Source organism: Hemibagrus wyckioides, linkage group LG23, assembly GCF_019097595.1.
Source record: "Hemibagrus wyckioides isolate EC202008001 linkage group LG23, SWU_Hwy_1.0, whole genome shotgun sequence".
NCBI classification, from domain to species: Eukaryota; Metazoa; Chordata; class Actinopteri; order Siluriformes; family Bagridae; genus Hemibagrus; species Hemibagrus wyckioides.
The window spans coordinates 20403016-20424870 of record NC_080732.1 but is presented as its reverse complement, the minus strand read 5'-3'; the positions used below and the strand labels follow the sequence as shown (position 1 = coordinate 20424870).

The following is a 21855-nucleotide window of genomic DNA, read 5'->3' as shown; positions in this document are numbered from 1 at the left end:
GATATGATGGAGTGTGTGATATGATGGAGTGTGTGATATGATGGAGTGTGTGATGTGATGGAGTGTGTGATGTGATGGAGTGTGTGATATAGTGGAGTGTGTGATATGATGGAGTGTGTGATATAGTGGAGTGTGTGATATAGTGGAGTGTGTGATATGATGGAGTGTGTGATGTGATGGAGTGTGTGATGTGATGGAGTGTGTGATATGATGGAGTGTGTGATATAGTGGAGTGTGTGATATGATGGAGTGTGTGATGTGATGGAGTGTGTGATGTGATGGAGTGTGTGATATAGTGGAGTGTGTGATATGATGGAGTGTGTGATATGATGGAGTGTGTAATATGATGGAGTGTGTGATATAGTCGAGTGTGTGATATGATGGAGTGTGTGATATGATGGAGTGTGTGATATGATGGAGTGTGTGATGTGATGGAGTGTGTGATATGATGGAGTGTGTGATATGATGGAGTGTGTGATATAGTGGAGTGTGTGATATAGTGGAGTGTGTGATGTGATGGAGTGTGTGATATAGTGGAGTGTGTGATGTGATGGAGTGTGTGATATAGTCGAGTGTGTGATATGATGGAGTGTGTGATGTGATGGAGTGTGTGATATGATGGAGTGTGTGATGCGATGGAGTGTGTGATATGATGGAGTGTGTGATGTGATGGAGTGTGTGATATGATGGAGTGTGTGATATGATGGAGTGTGTGATGTGATGGAGTGTGTGATATGATGGAGTGTGTGATATGATGGAGTGTGTGATATGATGGAGTGTGTGATATGATGGAGTGTGTGATATGATGGAGTGTGTGATATGATGGAGTGTGTGATATGATGGAGTGTGTGATATGATGGAGTGTGTGATATAGTGGAGTGTGTGATGTGATGGAGTGTGTGATATGATGGAGTGTGTGATGTGATGGAGTGTGTGATGTGATGGAGTGTGTGATATAGTGGAGTGTGTGATATGATGGAGTGTGTGATATGATGGAGTGTGTAATATGATGGAGTGTGTGATATAGTCGAGTGTGTGATATGATGGAGTGTGTGATATGATGGAGTGTGTGATATGATGGAGTGTGTGATATGATGGAGTGTGTGATATAGTGGAGGGTGATATGATGGAGTGTGTGATGTGATGGAGTGTGTGATATGATGGAGTGTGTGATATGATGGAGTGTGTGATGTGATGGAGTGTGTGATGTGATGGAGTGTGTGATGTGATGGAGTGTGTGATGTGATGGAGTGTGTGATATAGTGGAGTGTGTGATATAGTCGAGTGTGTGATATAGTCGAGTGTGTGATATGATGGAGTGTGTGATATGATGGAGTGTGTGATATGATGGAGTGTGTGATATAGTGGAGTGTGTGATGTGATGGAGTGTGTGATATGATGGAGTGTGTGATATGATGGAGTGTGTGATATAGTGGAGTGTGTGATATGATGGAGTGTGTGATATGATGGAGTGTGTGATATAATGGAGTGTGTGATATAGTGGAGTGTGTGATATAGTGGAGTGTGTGATATGATGGAGTGTGTGATGTGATGGAGTGTGTGATATAGTGGAGTGTGTGATGTGATGGAGTGTGTGATATAGTGGAGTGTGTGATATGATGGAGTGTGTGATATAGTGGAGTGTGTGATATAGTGGAGTGTGTGATATAGTGGAGTGTGTGATGTGATGGAGTGTGTGATATAGTGGAGTGTGAAATATGATGGAGTGTGTGATATAGTGGAGTGTGTGATATAGTGGAGTGTGTGATATGATGGAGTGTGTAATATGATGGAGTGTGTGATATAGTCGAGTGTGTGATGTGATGGAGTGTGTAATATGATGGAGTGTGTGATATAGTGGAGTGTGTGATATAGTGGAGTGTGTGATATAGTGGAGTGTGAAATATGATGGAGTGTGTGATATAGTGGAGTGTGTGATATGATGGAGTGTGTGATGTGATGGAGTGTGTGATGTGATGGAGTGTGTGATATAGTGGAGTGTGTGATATAGTGGAGTGTGTGATATAGTGGAGTGTGAAATATGATGGAGTGTGTGATATAGTGGAGTGTGTGATATGATGGAGTGTGTGATGTGATGGAGTGTGTGATGTGATGGAGTGTGTGATATGATGGAGTGTGTGATATGATGGAGTGTGTGATATGATGGAGTGTGTGATGTGATGGAGTGTGTGATGTGATGGAGTGTGTGATATAGTGGAGTGTGTGATATGATGGAGTGTGTGATATAGTCGAGTGTGTGATATGATGGAGTGTGTAATATGATGGAGTGTGTGATATAGTCGAGTGTGTGATGTGATGGAGTGTGTGATATAGTCGAGTGTGTGATATGATGGAGTGTGTGATATGATGGAGTGTGTGATATGATGGAGTGTGTGATTTGATGGAGTGTGTGATGTGATGGAGTGTGTGATATGATGGAGTGTGTGATATAGTCGAGTGTGTGATATGATGGAGTGTGTGATATGATGGAGTGTGTGATGTGATGGAGTGTGTGATATGATGGAGTGTGTGATATGATGGAGTGTGTGATGTGATGGAGTGTGTGATATGATGGAGTGTGTGATATAGTCGAGTGTGTGATATGATGGAGTGTGTGATATGATGGAGTGTGTGATGTGATGGAGTGTGTGATATGATGGAGTGTGTGATATAGTCGAGTGTGTGATATGATGGAGTGTGTGATATGATGGAGTGTGTGATATGATGGAGTGTGTGATATGATGGAGTGTGTGATATAGTCGAGTGTGTGATATGATGGAGTGTGTGATGTGATGGAGTGTGTGATATGATGGAGTGTGTGATATGATGGAGTGTGTGATATAGTGGAGTGTGTGATATAATGGAGTGTGTGATATGATGGAGTGTGTGATGTGATGGAGTGTGTGATATGATGGAGTGTGTGATATGATGGAGTGTGTGATGTGATGGAGTGTGTGATATGATGGAGTGTGTGATATGATGGAGTGTGTGATATGATGGAGTGTGTGATATAGTGGAGTGTGTGATATGATGGAGTGTGTGATATAGTGGAGTGTGTGATATGATGGAGTGTGTGATATGATGGAGTGTGTGATATAGTCGAGTGTGTGATATGATGGAGTGTGTGATGTGATGGAGTGTGTGATATGATGGAGTGTGTGATATGATGGAGTGTGTGATATAGTGGAGTGTGTGATATAATGGAGTGTGTGATATGATGGAGTGTGTGATGTGATGGAGTGTGTGATATGATGGAGTGTGTGATATGATGGAGTGTGTGATGTGATGGAGTGTGTGATATGATGGAGTGTGTGATATGATGGAGTGTGTGATGTGATGGAGTGTGTGATATGATGGAGTGTGTGATATGATGGAGTGTGTGATATAGTCGAGTGTGTGATATGATGGAGTGTGTGATGTGATGGAGTGTGTGATGTGATGGAGTGTGTGATATGATGGAGTGTGTGATATGATGGAGTGTGTGATATGATGGAGTGTGTGATATAGTGGAGTGTGTGATATGATGGAGTGTGTGATATAGTGGAGTGTGTGATATGATGGAGTGTGTGATATGATGGAGTGTGTGATGTGATGGAGTGTGTGATATGATGGAGTGTGTGATATGATGGAGTGTGTGATATGATGGAGTGTGTGATGTGATGGAGTGTGTGATGTGATGGAGTGTGTGATATGATGGAGTGTGTGATATGATGGAGTGTGTGATATGATGGAGTGTGTGATATGATGGAGTGTGTGATATAGTCGAGTGTGTGATATGATGGAGTGTGTGATATGATGGAGTGTGTGATATGATGGAGTGTGTGATATGATGGAGTGTGTGATATGATGGAGTGTGTGATGTGATGGAGTGTGTGATATAGTGGAGTGTGTGATGTGATGGAGTGTGTGATATAGTGGAGTGTGTGATATGATGGAGTGTGTGATATGATGGAGTGTGTGATGTGATGGAGTGTGTGATATAGTCGAGTGTGTGATATGATGGAGTGTGTGATGTGATGGAGTGTGTGATATGATGGAGTGTGTGATATGATGGAGTGTGTGATATGATGGAGTGTGTGATGTGATGGAGTGTGTGATATGATGGAGTGTGTGATATGATGGAGTGTGTGATGTGATGGAGTGTGTGATATGATGGAGTGTGTGATATGATGGAGTGTGTGATATGATGGAGTGTGTGATATGATGGAGTGTGTGATATGATGGAGTGTGTGATGTGATGGAGTGTGTGATATAGTCGAGTGTGTGATATGATGGAGTGTGTGATGTGATGGAGTGTGTGATATGATGGAGTGTGTGATATGATGGAGTGTGTGATGTGATGGAGTGTGTGATATGATGGAGTGTGTGATATAGTGGAGTGTGTGATATGATGGAGTGTGTGATATGATGGAGTGTGTGATATGATGGAGTGTGTGATATGATGGAGTGTGTGATTTGATGGAGTGTGTGATATGATGGAGTGTGTGATTTGATGGAGTGTGTGATATGATGGAGTGTGTGATTTGATGGAGTGTGTGATATGATGGAGTGTGTGATATGATGGAGTGTGTGATATGATGGAGTGTGTGATATGATGGAGTGTGTGATTTGATGGAGTGTGTGATATGATGGAGTGTGTGATTTGATGGAGTGTGTGATGTGATGGAGTGTGTGATGTGATGGAGTGTGTGATGTGATGGAGTGTGTGATATAGTGGAGTGTGTGATATGATGGAGTGTGTGATTTGATGGAGTGTGTGATATGATGGAGTGTGTGATTTGATGGAGTGTGTGATGTGATGGAGTGTGTGATGTGATGGAGTGTGTGATATGATGGAGTGTGTGATATAGTCGAGTGTGTGATGTGATGGAGTGTGTGATATGATGGAGTGTGTGATATGATGGAGTGTGTGATGTGATGGAGTGTGTGATGTGATGGAGTGTGTGATGTGATGGAGTGTGTGATATAGTGGAGTGTGTGATATGATGGAGTGTGTGATTTGATGGAGTGTGTGATATGATGGAGTGTGTGATATGATGGAGTGTGTGATATGATGGAGTGTGTGATTTGATGGAGTGTGTGATGTGATGGAGTGTGTGATGTGATGGAGTGTGTGATATGATGGAGTGTGTGATATAGTCGAGTGTGTGATGTGATGGAGTGTGTGATGTGATGGAGTGTGTGATATGATGGAGTGTGTGATGTGATGGAGTGTGTGATATAGTGGAGTGTGTGATGTGATGGAGTGTGTGATATAGTGGAGTGTGTGATATAGTGGAGTGTGTGATGTGATGGAGTGTGTGATATAGTGGAGTGTGTGATGTGATGGAGTGTGTGATATGATGGAGTGTGTGATGTGATGGAGTGTGTGATGTGATGGAGTGTGTGATATAGTGGAGTGTGTGATATGATGGAGTGTGTGATGTGATGGAGTGTGTGATATAGTCGAGTGTGTGATATGATGGAGTGTGTGATATGATGGAGTGTGTGATATGATGGAGTGTGTGATATGATGGAGTGTGTGATATAGTGGAGTGTGTGATGTGATGGAGTGTGTGATATAGTGGAGTGTGTGATATGATGGAGTGTGTGATATAGTCGAGTGTGTGATATGATGGAGTGTGTGATATGATGGAGTGTGTGATATAGTGGAGTGAGTGATGTGATGGAGTGTGTGATATAGTGGAGTGAGTGATGTGATGGAGTGTGTGATGTGATGGAGTGTGTGATATGATGGAGTGTGTGATATAGTGGAGTGTGTGATATGATGGAGTGTGTGATATAGTGGAGTGTGTGATGTGATGGAGTGTGTGATATAGTGGAGTGTGTGATATGATGGAGTGTGTGATATGATGGAGTGTGTGATATAGTGGAGTGTGTGATATGATGGAGTGTGTGATATAGTGGAGTGTGTGATGTGATGGAGTGTGTGATATAGTGGAGTGTGTGATATGATGGAGTGTGTGATATGATGGAGTGTGTGATATGATGGAGTGTGTGATATAGTGGAGTGAGTGATGTGATGGAGTGTGTGATATAGTGGAGTGAGTGATGTGATGGAGTGTGTGATATAGTGGAGTGTGTGATATGATGGAGTGTGTGATATGATGGAGTGTGTGATATGATGGAGTGTGTGATGTGATGGAGTGTGTGATATAGTGGAGTGTGTGATATGATGGAGTGTGAGTAGTATCCTCACTAACACACTTTTCACTAACACACTCCTCACTAACACACTAACACTCCACACTCCTCACTAACACACTAACACTCACACTCCTCACTAACACACTAACACTCACACTCCTCACTAACACACTAACACTCCACACTCCTCACTAACACACTAACACTCACACTCCTCACTAACACACTAACACTCCACACTCCTCACTAACACACTAACACTCACACTCCTCACTAACACACTAACACTCACACTCCTCACTAACACACTAACACTCACACTCCTCACTAACACACTAACACTCCACACTCCTCACTAACACACTAACACTCCACACTCCTCACTAACACTAACACTCCTCACTAACGCACTAACACTCACACTCCTCACTAACACACTAACACTCCACACTCCTCACTAACACACTAACACTCCACACTCCTCACTAACGCACTAACACTCACACTCCTCACTAACACACTAACACTCACACTCCTCACTAACGCACTAACACTCACACTCCTCACTAACACACTAACACTCACACTCCTCACTAACGCACTAACACTCACACTCCTCACTAACACACTAACACTCCACACTAACACACTAACACTCCTCACTAACACACTAACACTCCACACTCCTCACTAACACACTAACACTCCTCACTAACACACTAACACTCCACACTCCTCACTAACACACTAACACTCCACACTAACACACTAACACTCCTCACTAACGCACTAACACTCCACACTCCTCACTAACGCAATAACACTCCACACTCCTCACTAACACACTAACACTCCTCACTAACACACTAACACTCCACACTCCTCACTAACACACTAACACTCCTCACTAACACACTAACACTCCACACTCCTCACTAACACACTAACACTCCACACTCCTCACTAACGCACTAACACTACACACTCCTCACTAACACACTAACACTCCTCACTAACACACTAACACTCCACACTCCTCACTAACACACTAACACTCCACACTCCTCACTAACGCACTAACACTCCACACTCCTCACTAACGCAATAACACTCCACACTCCTCACTAACACACTAACACTCCTCACTAACACACTAACACTCCACACTCCTCACTAACGCACTAACACTCCACACTCCTCACTAACGCAATAACACTCCACACTCCTCACTAACACACTAACACTCCTCACTAACACACTAACACTCCACACTCCTCACTAACACACTAACACTCCTCACTAACACACTAACACTCCACACTCCTCACTAACACACTAACACTCCACACTCCTCACTAACACACTAACACTCCACACTCCTCACTAACACACTAACACTCCACACTCCTCACTAACACACTAACACTCCTCACTCCTCACTAACACACTAACACTACACACTCCTCACTAGCACACTAACACTACACACTCCTCACTAACACACTCCTCACTAACACACTACCACTCCTCACTCCTCACTAACACACTAACACTCACACTCCTCACTAACACACTAACACTCCACACTCCTCACTAACACACTAACACTCCTCAATCCACACTAACACACTAACACTCCACACTCCTCACTAACACACTAACACTCCACACTAACACACTAACACTCCACACTAACACACTAACACTCCACACTAACACACACCACACCAACACACTCCTCACTAACACACTCCTCACTAACACACTAACACTCCACACTCCTCACTAACACACTTTTCACTAACACACTAACACTCACACTCCTCACTAACACACTCCTCACTAACACACTAACACTCACACTCCTCACTAACACACTAACACTCACACTCCTCACTAACACACTCCTCACTAACACACTAACACTCCTCACTCCTCACTAACACACTCCTCACTAACGCACTAACACTCACACTCCTCACTAACACACTAACACTCCACACTCCTCACTAACACACTAACACTCACACTCCTCACTAACACACTAACACTCCTCACTCCTCACTAACACACTCCTCACTAACACACTAACACTCCTCACTCCTCACTAACACACTCCTCACTAACACACTAACACTCACACTCCTCACTAACACACTAACACTCACACTCCTCACTAACACACTAACACTCACACTCCTCACTAACACACTAACATTCCACACTCCTCACTAACACACTAACACTCCACACTCCTCACTAACACACTAACACTCACACTCCTCACTAACACACTAACACTCCACACTCCTCACTAACACTAACACTCCTCACTAACGCACTAACACTCACACTCCTCACTAACGCACTAACACTCACACTCCTCACTAACGCACTAACACTCCACACTCCTCACTAACGCACTAACACTCCACACTCCTCACTAACACACTAACACACTAACACTCCTCACTAACGCACTAACACTCACACTCCTCACTAACACACTAACACTCCACACTCCTCACTAACACACTAACACTCCACACTCCTCACTAACGCACTAACACTCCACACTCCTCACTAACGCCCTAACACTCCACACTCCTCACTAACACACTAACACTCCACACTAACACACTAACACTCCTCACTAACACACTAACACTCCTCACTAACACACTAACACTCCTCACTAACACACTAACACTCCACACTCCTCACTAACGCACTAACACTCCACACTCCTCACTAACGCAATAACACTCCACACTCCTCACTAACACACTAACACTCCACACTCCTCACTAACACACTAACACTCCACACTCCTCACTAACACACTAACACTCCACACTCCTCACTAACACACTCCTCACTAACACACTAACACTCCTCACTCCTCACTAACACACTAACACTACACACTCCTCACTAACACACTCCTCACTAACACACTACCACTCCTCACTCCTCACTAACACACTAACACTACACACTCCTCTCTAACACACTCCTCACTAACACACTAACACTCACACTCCTCACTAACACACTAACACTCACACTCCTCACTAACACACTAACACTCACACTCCTCACTAACACACTAACACTCCACACTCCTCACTAACACACTTTTCACTAACACACTATCACTAACACACTTTTCACTAACACACTAACACTCCACACTCCTCACTAACACACTAACACTCCTCACTAACACACTAACACTCCACACTCCTCACTAACACACTAACACTCACACTCCTCACTAACACACTTTTCACTAACACACTTTTCACTAACACACTAACACTCCACACTCCTCACTAACACACTAACACTCCACACTCCTCACTAACACACTAACACTCCACACTCCTCACTAACACACTAACACTCCACACTCCTCACTAACACACTTTTCACTAACACACTTTTCACTAACACACTAACACTCCACACTCCTCACTAACACACTCCTCACTAACACACTAACACTCCTCACTAACACACTAACACTCCACACTCCTCACTAACACACTAACACTCCACACTCCTCACTAACACAATCCTCACTAACACACTAACACTCACACTCCTCACTAACACACTTTTCACTAACACACTTTTCACTAACACACTAACACTCCACACTCCTCACTAACACACTAACACTCCTCACTAACACACTAACACTCCACACTCCTCACTAACACACTAACACTCCACACTCCTCACTAACACACTAACACTCCACACTAACACAATAACACTCCTCACTAACACACTAACACTCCTCACTAACACACTAACACTCCTCACTAAAACACTAACACTCCTCACTAACACACTCCTCATTAACACACTAACACTCCTCACTAACACACTAACACTCCTCACTACACACTCCTCATTAACACACTAACACTCCTCACTAACACACTCCCTCACTAACACACTAACACTCCACACTCACACACACTAACATTCCACACTCCTCACTAACACACTCCTCACTAACACACTAACACTCCACACTCCTCACTAACACACTAACACTACACACTCACACTCCTCACGAACACACTAACACTCCGCACTCCTCACTAACACACTCCTCACTAACACACTAACACTCCACACTCCTCACTAACACACTAACACTACACACTCACACTCCTCACGAACACACTAACACTCCGCACTCCCCACTCACACACTCACCTACTCTCACTAACATCACTCACTAACACTCCATACACTCAACACACTAACACCCACCTCCTCACTAACACACATAAACTCACTAACACACTAACACTCCTCACTAACACACTCCTCATTAACACACTAACACTAACACTCCTCACTAACACACTAACACTCCACACTCCTCACTAACACACTTTTCACTAACACTCCACACTCCTCACTAACACACTAACACTCCTCACTAACACACTAACACTCCACACTCCTCACTAACACACTAACACTCCACACTCCTCACTAACACAATCCTCACTAACACACTAACACTCACAATCCTCACTACCACACTAACACTCCACACTCCTCACTAACACACTAACACTCCTCACTAACACAATAACACGCCACACTCACACTCCTCACTAACACAATAACACGCCACACTAACACTCCTCACTAACACAATAACACGCCACACTAACACTCCACACTAACACAATAACACGCCACACTAACACTCCACACTAACACAATAACACGCCACACTAACACTCCTCACTAACACAATAACACGCCACACTAACACTCCTCACTAACACAATAACACGCCACACTCACACTCCTCACTAACACAATAACACGCCACACTCACACTCCTCACTAACACACTAACACTCCTCACTAAAACACTAACACTCCTCACTAACACACTCCTCATTAACACACTAACACTCCTCACTAACACACTAACACTCCTCACTAAAACACTAACACTCCTCACTAACACACTCCTCATTAACACACTAACACTCCTCACTAACACACTAACACTCCTCACTAACACACTCCTCATTAACACACTAACACTCCTCACTAACACACTAACACTCCTCACTAACACACTCCTCATTAACACACTAACACTCCTCACTAACACACTAACACTCCACACTCCTCACTAACACACTCCTCACTAACACACTAACACTCCACACTCCTCACTAACACACTAACACTACACACTCACACTCCTCACTAAGACACTAACACTCCACAGTCCTCACTAACACACTCCTCACTAACACTCCACACTCCTCACTAACACACTAACACTCCTCACTAACACACTCCTCACTAACACTCCACACTCCTCACTAACACACTCCTCACTAACACTCCACACTCCTCACTAACACACTAACACTCCTCACTAACACACTCCTCACTAACACTCCACACTCCTCACTAACACACTCCTCACTAACACTCCACACTCCTCACTAACACACTAACACTCCTCACTAACACACTCCTCATTAACACACTAACACTCCTCACTAACACACTAACACTCCACACTCCTCACTAACACACTCCTCACTAACACACTAACACTCCACACTCCTCACTAACACACTAACACTCCACACTCCTCACTAAGACACTAACACTCCTCACTAACACACTAACACTCCCCACTCCTCACTAACACACTAACACTCCTCACTAACACACTCCTCATTAACACACTAACACTCCTCACTAACACACTAACACTCCACACTCCTCACTAACACACTCCTCACTAACACACTAACACTCCACACTCCTCACTAACACACTAACACTCCACAGTCCTCACTAACACACTAACACTCCACACTCACACACTAACACTCCACACTCCTCACTAAGACACTAACACTCCTCACTAACACACTAACACTCCACAGTAACACACTAACACTCCACACTCCTCACTAACACACTAACACTCCATACTCACACTCCTCACTAACACACTAACACTCCACACTAACACTCCACACTAACACACTAACACTCCACACTCCTCACTAACACACTAACACTCCACAGTCCTCACTAACACACTAACACTCCACAGTAACACACTAACACTCCACACTCCTCACTAACACACTAACACTCCATACTCACACTCCTCACTAACACACTAACACTCCACACTAACACTCCACACTAACACACTAACACTCCACACTCCTCACTAACACACTAACACTCCACACTCCTCACTAACACACTAACACTCCACACTAACACACTAACACTCCACACTCCTCACTAACACACTAACACTCCTCACTAACACACTAACACTCCACACTCACACTCCTCATTAACACACTAACACTCCACAGTCCTCACTAACACACTAACACTCCACAGTCCTCACTAACACACTAACACTCCACACTCACACTCCTCAGTAACACACTAACACTCCACACTAACACACTAACACTCCTCACTCCTCACTAACACACTCCTCACTAACACACTAACACTCCACACTCCTCACTAACACACTCCTCACTAACACACTTTTCACTAACACACTAACACTCCACACTCCTCACTAACACACTAACACTCCACACTAACACTCCTCACTAACACACTAACACTCCTCACTAACACACTCCTCACTAACACACTAACACTCCTCACTAACACACTCCTCACTAACACACTTTTCTCTAACACACTAACACTCCTCACTCCTCACTAACACACTAACACTCCTCACTAACACACTCCTCACTAACACACTTTTCTCTAACACACTAACACTCCACACTCCTCACTAACACACTAACACTCCACACTAACACAATAACACGCCACACTCACACTCCTCACTAACACACTAACACTCCACACTAACACAATAACACGCCACACTCACACTCCTCACTAACACACTAACACTCCTCACTAACACACTAACACTCCTCACTAAAACACTAACACTCCTCACTAACACACTCCTCATTAACACACTAACACTCCTCACTAACACACTAACACTCCTCACTAACACACTCCTCATTAACACACTAACACTCCTCACTAACACACTAACACTCCACAGTCCTCACTAACACACTAACACTCCGCACTCCTCACTAACACACTCCTCACTAACACACTAACACTCCACACTCCTCACTAACACACTCCTCACTAACACACTAACACTCCACACTCCTCACTAACACACTAACACTCCTCACTAACACACTCCTCATTAACACACTAACACTCCTCACTAACACACTAACACTCCACACTCCTCACTAACACACTCCTCACTAACACACTAACACTCCACACTCCTCACTAAGACACTAACACTCCTCACTAACACACTAACACTCCACAGTAACACACTAACACTCCACACTCCTCACTAACACACTAACACTCCTCACTAACACATTAACACTCCTCACTAACACACTAACACTCCACACTCCTCACTAAGACACTAACACTCCTCACTAACACACTAACACTCCACACTAACACACTAACACTCCACACTCCTCACTAACACACTAACACTCCTCACTAACACTCCACACTCACACTCCTCATTAACACACTAACACTCCTCACTAACACACTAACACTCCACAGTCCTCACTAACACACTAACACTCCGCACTCCTCACTAACACACTCCTCACTAACACACTAACACTCCACACTCCTCACTAACGCACTAACACTCCACACTAACACTCCTCACTAACACACTAACACTCCACACTTACACTCCTCACTAACACACTAACACTCCTCATTAACACACTAACACTCCTCACTCCTCACTAACACACTAACACTCCACACTCCTCACTAACACACTCCTCATTAACACACTAACACTCCTCACTAACACACTAACACTCCTCACTCCTCACTAACACTCCTCACTAACACACTAACACTCCTCACTCCTCACTAACACTCCTCACTCCTCACTAACACACTAACACTCCACACTTACACTCCTCACTAACACACTAACACTCCTCACTCCTCACTAACACTCCTCACTAACACACTCCACACTCCTCACTAACACACTAACACTCCACACTTACACTCCTCACTAATACACTAACACTCCTCACTAACACACTAACACTCCTCACTAACACACTCCTCGCTAACACACTAACACTCCTCACTAACACACTCCTCACTAACACACTAACACTACACACTCCTCATTAACACACTAACACTCCTCACTAACACACTAACACTCCTCACTCCTCACTAACACACTAACACTACACACTCCTCATTAACACACTAACACTCCTCACTAACACACTAACACTCCTCACTCCTCACTAACACACTAACACTACACACTCCTCATTAACACACTAACACTCCTCACTAACACACTAACACTCCTCACTCCTCACTAACACACTAACACTACACACTCCTCATTAACACACTAACACTCCTCACTAACACACTAACACTCCTCACTCCTCACTAACACACTAACACTACACACTCCTCATTAACACACTAACACTCCTCACTAACACACTAACACTCCTCACTCCTCACTAACACACTAACACTACACACTCCTCATTAACACACTAACACTCCTCACTAACACACTAACACTCCGCACTCCTCACTAACACTCCTCACTAACACACTCCACACTCCTCACTAACACACTAACACTCCACACTCCTAACTAACACACTCCACACTAACACTCCTCACTAACACACTAACACTCCATACTCACACTCCTCACTAACACACTAACACTCCACACTAACACACTAACACTCCTCACTAACACACTAACACTCCTCACTAACACACTAACACTCCTCACTAACACACTAACACTCCACACTCACACTCCTCATTAACACACTAACACTCCTCACTAACACACTAACACTCCACAGTCCTCACTAACACACTAACACTCCGCACTCCTCACTAACACACTCCTCACTAACACACTAACACTCCACACTAACACACTAACACTCCTCACTAACACACTAACACTCCTCACTAACACACTAACACTCCTCACTCACACTCCTCATTAACACACTAACACTCCTCACTAACACACTAACACTCCACAGTCCTCACTAACACACTAACACTCCGCACTCCTCACTAACACACTCCACACTAACACACTAACACTCCACACTAACACACTAACACTCCTCACTAACACACTAACACTCCTCACTAACACACTAACACTCCTCACTAACACACTAACACTCCACACTCACACTCCTCATTAACACACTAACACTCCTCACTAACACACTAACACTCCACAGTCCTCACTAACACACTAACACTCCGCACTCCTCACTAACACACTCCTCACTAACACACTAACACTCCGCACTCCTCACTAACACACTCCTCACTAACACACTAACACTCCACACTCCTCACTAACACACTAACACTCCACACTCCTCACTAACGCACTAACACTCCACTCTCCTCACTAACACACTAACACTCCAACACTCCACACTCCTCACTAACACACTAACACTCCACACTCCTCACTAACACACTAACACTCCACACTCCTCACTAACGCACCAACACTCCACACTCCTCACTAACACACTAACACTCCACACTCCTCACTAACGCAATAACACTCCACACTCCTCACTAACGCACTAACACTCCACACTCCTCACTAACACACTAACACTCCACACTCCTCACTAACGCACTAACACTCCACACTCCTCACTAACACACTAACACTCCACACTAACACACTAACACTCCACATTCCTCACTAACACACTAACACTCCACATTCCTCACTAACACACTAACACTCCACATTCCTCACTAACGCAATAACACTCCACACTCCTCACTAACACACTAACACTCCACATTCCTCACTAACACACTAACACTCCACATTCCTCACTAACGCAATAACACTCCACACTCCTCACTAACACACTAACACTCCACACTAACACACTAACACTCCACACTAACACACTAACACTCCACATTCCTCACTAACACACTAACACTCCACACTCCTCACTAACACACTAACACTCCACATTCCTCACTAACACACTAACACTCCACATTCCTCACTAACGCACTAAAACTCCACACTCCTCACTAACGTACTAACACTCCACATTCCTCACTAACGCACTAAAACTCCACACTCCTCACTAACACACTCCTCACTAACACACTCCTCACTAACACACTCCTCACTAACACACTCCTCACTAACACACTAACACTCCTCACTCCTCACTAACACACATTTCACTAACACACTAACACTCCACACTCCTCACTAACACACATTTCACTAACACACTAACACTCCTCACTCCTCACTAACACACTCCTCACTAACACACTCCTCACTAACACACTAACACTCCTCACTCCTCACTAACACACATTTCACTAACACACTAACACTCCACACTCCTCACTAACACACATTTCACTAACACACTAACACTCCTCACTAACACACTAACACTCCACACTCCTCACTAACACACATTTCACTAACACACTAACACTCCACACTCCTCACTAACACACTAACACTCCACACTCCTCACTAACACACATTTCACTAACACACTAACACACTAACACTCCACACTCCTCACTAACACACTAACACTCCACACTCCTCACTAACAATAACACTCCCCCCTCCCCACTAACACACTAACACTCCACACTCCTCACTAACACACATTTCACTAACACACTAACACTCCTCACTAACACACTCCTCACTAACACACTAACACTCCACACTCCTCACTAACACACTAACACTCCACTCTCCTCACTAACACACTAACACTCCAACACTCCACACTCCTCACTAACACACTAACACTCCACACTCCTCACTAACACACTAATACTCCACACTCCTCACTAACACAGTAACACTCCACACTCTCACTAACACACTAACACTCCACACTCCTCACTAACACACTAACACACTAATACTCCACACTCCTCACTAACACAGTAACACTCCACACTCACACTCCTCACTAACACACTAACACTCCACACTCCTCACTAACACACTAACACTCCACACTCCTCACTAACACACTAACACTCCACACTCCTCACTAACACACTAACACTCCACACTCCTCACTAACACACTCCTCATTAACACACTAACACTCCTCACTAAAACACTAACACTCCACACTAACACACTAACACTCCTCACTAACACACTAACACTCCTCACTCCTCACTAACACACATTTCACTAACACACTAACACTCCACACTCCTCACTAACACACATTTCACTAACACACTAACACTCCTCACTCCTCACTAACACACTAACACTCCACACTCCTCACTAACACACTAACACTCCACACTCCTCACTAACACACATTTCACTAACACACTAACACTCCACACTCCTCACTAACACACTAACACTCCACACTCCTCACTAACACACTAACACTCCACACTCCTCACTAACACACATTTCACTAACACACTAACACTCCTCACTAACACACTAACACTCCTCACTAACACACTAACACACTAACACTCCACACTCCTCACTAACACACTAACACTCCTCACTCCTCACTAACACACATTTCACTAACACACTAACACTCCTCACTCCTCACTAACACACATTTCACTAACACACTAACACTCCACACTCCTCACTAACACACTCCTCACTAACACACTAACACACTCCTCAATAACACACTAACACACTCCACACTAACACACTAACACACTTTTCACTAACACACTAACACTCCACACTCATCACTAACACTCCTCACTAACACACTCCACATTCCTGACTAACACACTCCTCAATAACACACAAGCACACTCCTCACTAACACACTCCTCACTAACACACACCACACTAACACACTCCTCACTAACACACTCCTCACTAACACACACCACACTAACACACTCCTCAATAACACACTAACACACTCCACACTAACACACTCCTCACTAACACACTCCTCAATAACACACTAACACACTCCACACTAACACACTCCTCAATAACACACTAACACACTCCACACTAACACACTCCTCACTAACACACTCCTCAATAACACACTAACACACTCCTCAATAACACACTAACACACTCCTCACTAACACACTAACACTCCTCACTAACACACTAACACTCCACACTCCTCACTAACACACTAACACTCCACACTAACACACTAACACTCCACACTCCTCACTAACACACTAACACTCCTCACTAACACACTAACACTCCACACTCCTCACTAACACACTAACACTCCACACTAACACTCCTCACTAACACACTAACACTCCACACTAACACTCCTCACTAACACACTAACACTCCTCACTCCTCACTAACACACTAACACTCCTCACTAACACACTAACACTCCTCACTAACACACTAACACTCCTCACTCCTCACTAACACACTAACACTCCTCACTAACACACTAACACTCCTCACTAACACACTAACACTCCACACTCCTCACTAACACTCCTCACTAACACACTAACACTCCACACTCCTCACTAACACACTAACACTCCTCACTAACACACTAACACTCCTCAATCCACACTAACACACTAACACTCCACACTCCTCACTAACACACTAACACTCCACACTAACACACTAACACTCCACACTAACACACACCACACCAACACACTCCTCACTAACACACTCCTCACTAACACACTAACACTCCACACTCACACTCCTCACTAACACACTAACACTCCTCACTAACACACTAACACTCCACACTCCTCACTAACACACTAACACAGTAACACTCCTCACTAACACACTAACACACTAACACACTAACACTCCTCACTAAGACACTAACACTCCACACTCACACTCCTCACTAACACACTAACACTCCACACTCCTCACTAACACACTCCACACTCCTCACTAACACACTCCTCACTAACACACTCCTCACTAACACACTAACACTCCTCACTAACACACTAACACAGTAACACTCCTCACTAACACACTAACACACTAACACACTAACACTCCTCACTAAGACACTAACATTCCACACTCCTCACTAACACTCCACACTCCTCACTAACACACTAACATTCCACACTCCTCACTAACACACTCCTCACTAACACACTCCTCACTAACACACTCCTCACTAACACACTAACATTCCACACTCCTCACTAACACACTCCTCACTAACACACTCCTCACTAACACACTCCTCACTAACACACTAACATTCCACACTCCTCACTAACACACTCCACACTCCTCACTAACACACTCCTCACTAACACACTCCTCACTAACACACTAACATTCCACACTCCTCACTAACACTCCACACTCCTCACTAACACACTAACATTCCACACTCCTCACTAACACACTCCTCACTAACACTCTCCTTACTAACACACTCCACACTCCTCACTAACACACTAACATACTCCTCTGTGTCTGAACAATTACATAATATATTTTGTCTTCTTTACATCTTCGGCTTCTTTACATCTCACTGATCAAGCTAGCTTGTTGAGCTAGTTAGTTCAGTAAAGTGGTGTGTGTGTGTGTGTGTGTGAGAGAGAGAGAGAGACTTCTGCAGGATTCTGTTCTCACTCAGAGCCTTTGCTTTTCAACATGTTTTAATCTTTCCTGTTTCTGAGGCACTGAGCTGCAGAGACATTATTGTTTCTAACACCTTTAAATCCAAGCTGTGTGTGTGCTATGCTCTGTGTGTGTGTGTGTGTGGGGGGGGGGGTTGCTATGTGCTATGCTCTGTGTGTGTGTGTGTTTATCTTTACAGTTATCACTTATCACTAGTGAATCTTTAGTGAAATCAGTCTTTATGTGTTTAAATGTCTGTAATAATCAATACTCAACTGTTCTGTCTGATCTGTTCGTCTGATCTGTTCGTCTGATCTGTTCGTCTGATCTGTTCGTCTGATCTGTTTGTCTGTTCAGTCTGTCTGTGTTTGTCAGTAATGGAATGTGTGTGTTTGTTTCTCTGTGTGTGTTCATTTAAGCAGCACGTGTGAGTTCAGCTCTTTTCCCATGATCCTTTGCACTCCTGACAGAGCGGTGTTGTTTAAGGTGAGAGACACGCTCAGTGTTAACACTCCTCTCAGGTAGAGTGTTAATGCAGTAATGGCCTGTTTCAGCGCCTCAGCAATCTTTCAGCAACCAGCAGACAGCGCTGCTCAATTAGCGCTTTGTTAGCACAGAGGCCCTGCTGTAGAACACACACACACACCAGGAGCCTGGGTTCTTACAGAGAGTGGGATTCTTTATTCTTTAATTATTCTTTAATCTCCTTTAAAGCAGAGTTCAGAGGAGCGAGTGGTGTTATTCTCTTCCTCTGATACACAGCACTCCTCACACTGTGTTTAGAAACCTTACACAGCTTCACACTCAAACAGGAAACTTCTCTAGAATTTAAAATTTCATTCATAATCACAAGCTGATGATGTCAGCTGACCAATCAGTAGCATACGTTCATTAGAATCACAATCTCCTTAATCACACACACACACACACACTAATGTGAGTAAAACACACTCTCATTTCCTTCTCTTCCTTTAGTCTGTTGGTTTCCCAGCAGAACAACAAAGTGTTCTGATATGTAGCTCCTCATACACACACACACACACACACACACACACAGAGTGCTGTCCCTCTCTATCTGCCAATGCGCTTGTAGAGATATTGTTAGCATTCCATTTGCCATTTACATTCCCGAGCTTTGACATAATTGAAGAATGGATGCTCTTATGAAAATTAAAGCGGCTCTCGGCCCGGGTTACTGTAACCCTGTTAAAATGTAATGAGATTCTTTATGCGTCTTCTTGCGATTTTTTTATTAAATAGAAATATCAGTATGACTAATTCCCCGGGTCTAAATGTAGCCGGGGACACGGCGTTATTGATAGGCCACCGCATAAGTGCTCTCCCTGGCCGAGCCTCTAATGGCCTAATAATGCATTATAGCGTGCGCGGGGGTCTGTGGCTAACCGTGCTTATTGTCGTTAGTGAAAACACCTGCGCTGCCCATTCATCACACACAAACCCAGACGGACCATTTGTTCATTAGCCTGTCACTAAACATCTTTATTTAGTTTAGCGCTGGGACCACGTGTGTGTCCTGCAGCCACACACACACACACACACACACACACACACACACACTGCTAAACCATGTTAGCCATTTCTCAGAACGATAAGAGAAAGTATTAAAACCATTCCAGGAATGTGAGCTCCTTCTTCTGTGTATGAATCACACACACACACACACACACACTGTCCTCTGCCTTCACACTCTGTGCTGCTGTCATGTGACCCCGCCCCACATTTCTGTACACGTGTATAGCAGGGCTTTCTGTTTACTTCCTGCTTTTTCACACTGTTCTGTTTAACTCCATCTGTTAAAGCTCCGCCCACATCCACATCTCCACTTGTCAGGTTTATGGTGTAGGTTCCTCTCCAGATGTGTTCACAGTTTCTGTAGCTCT

The 21855-nt window shown here is 44.0% G+C and overlaps 1 protein-coding gene across 1 annotated transcript in view; it reads left to right on the top strand.

Annotated features, from left to right (window-relative positions):
* Positions 1-21536, top strand: part of cmc1 (C-x(9)-C motif containing 1) — a 171441-nt gene extending 149905 nt beyond the window's left edge. Inside the window, exon 5 of the mRNA XM_058376752.1 lies at positions 21521-21536. The gene's annotated coding sequence lies outside the window, so the exon portion shown is untranslated. The remainder of the gene's footprint in view (positions 1-21520) is intronic.
* Positions 21537-21855: the final 319 nt, after the last annotated feature.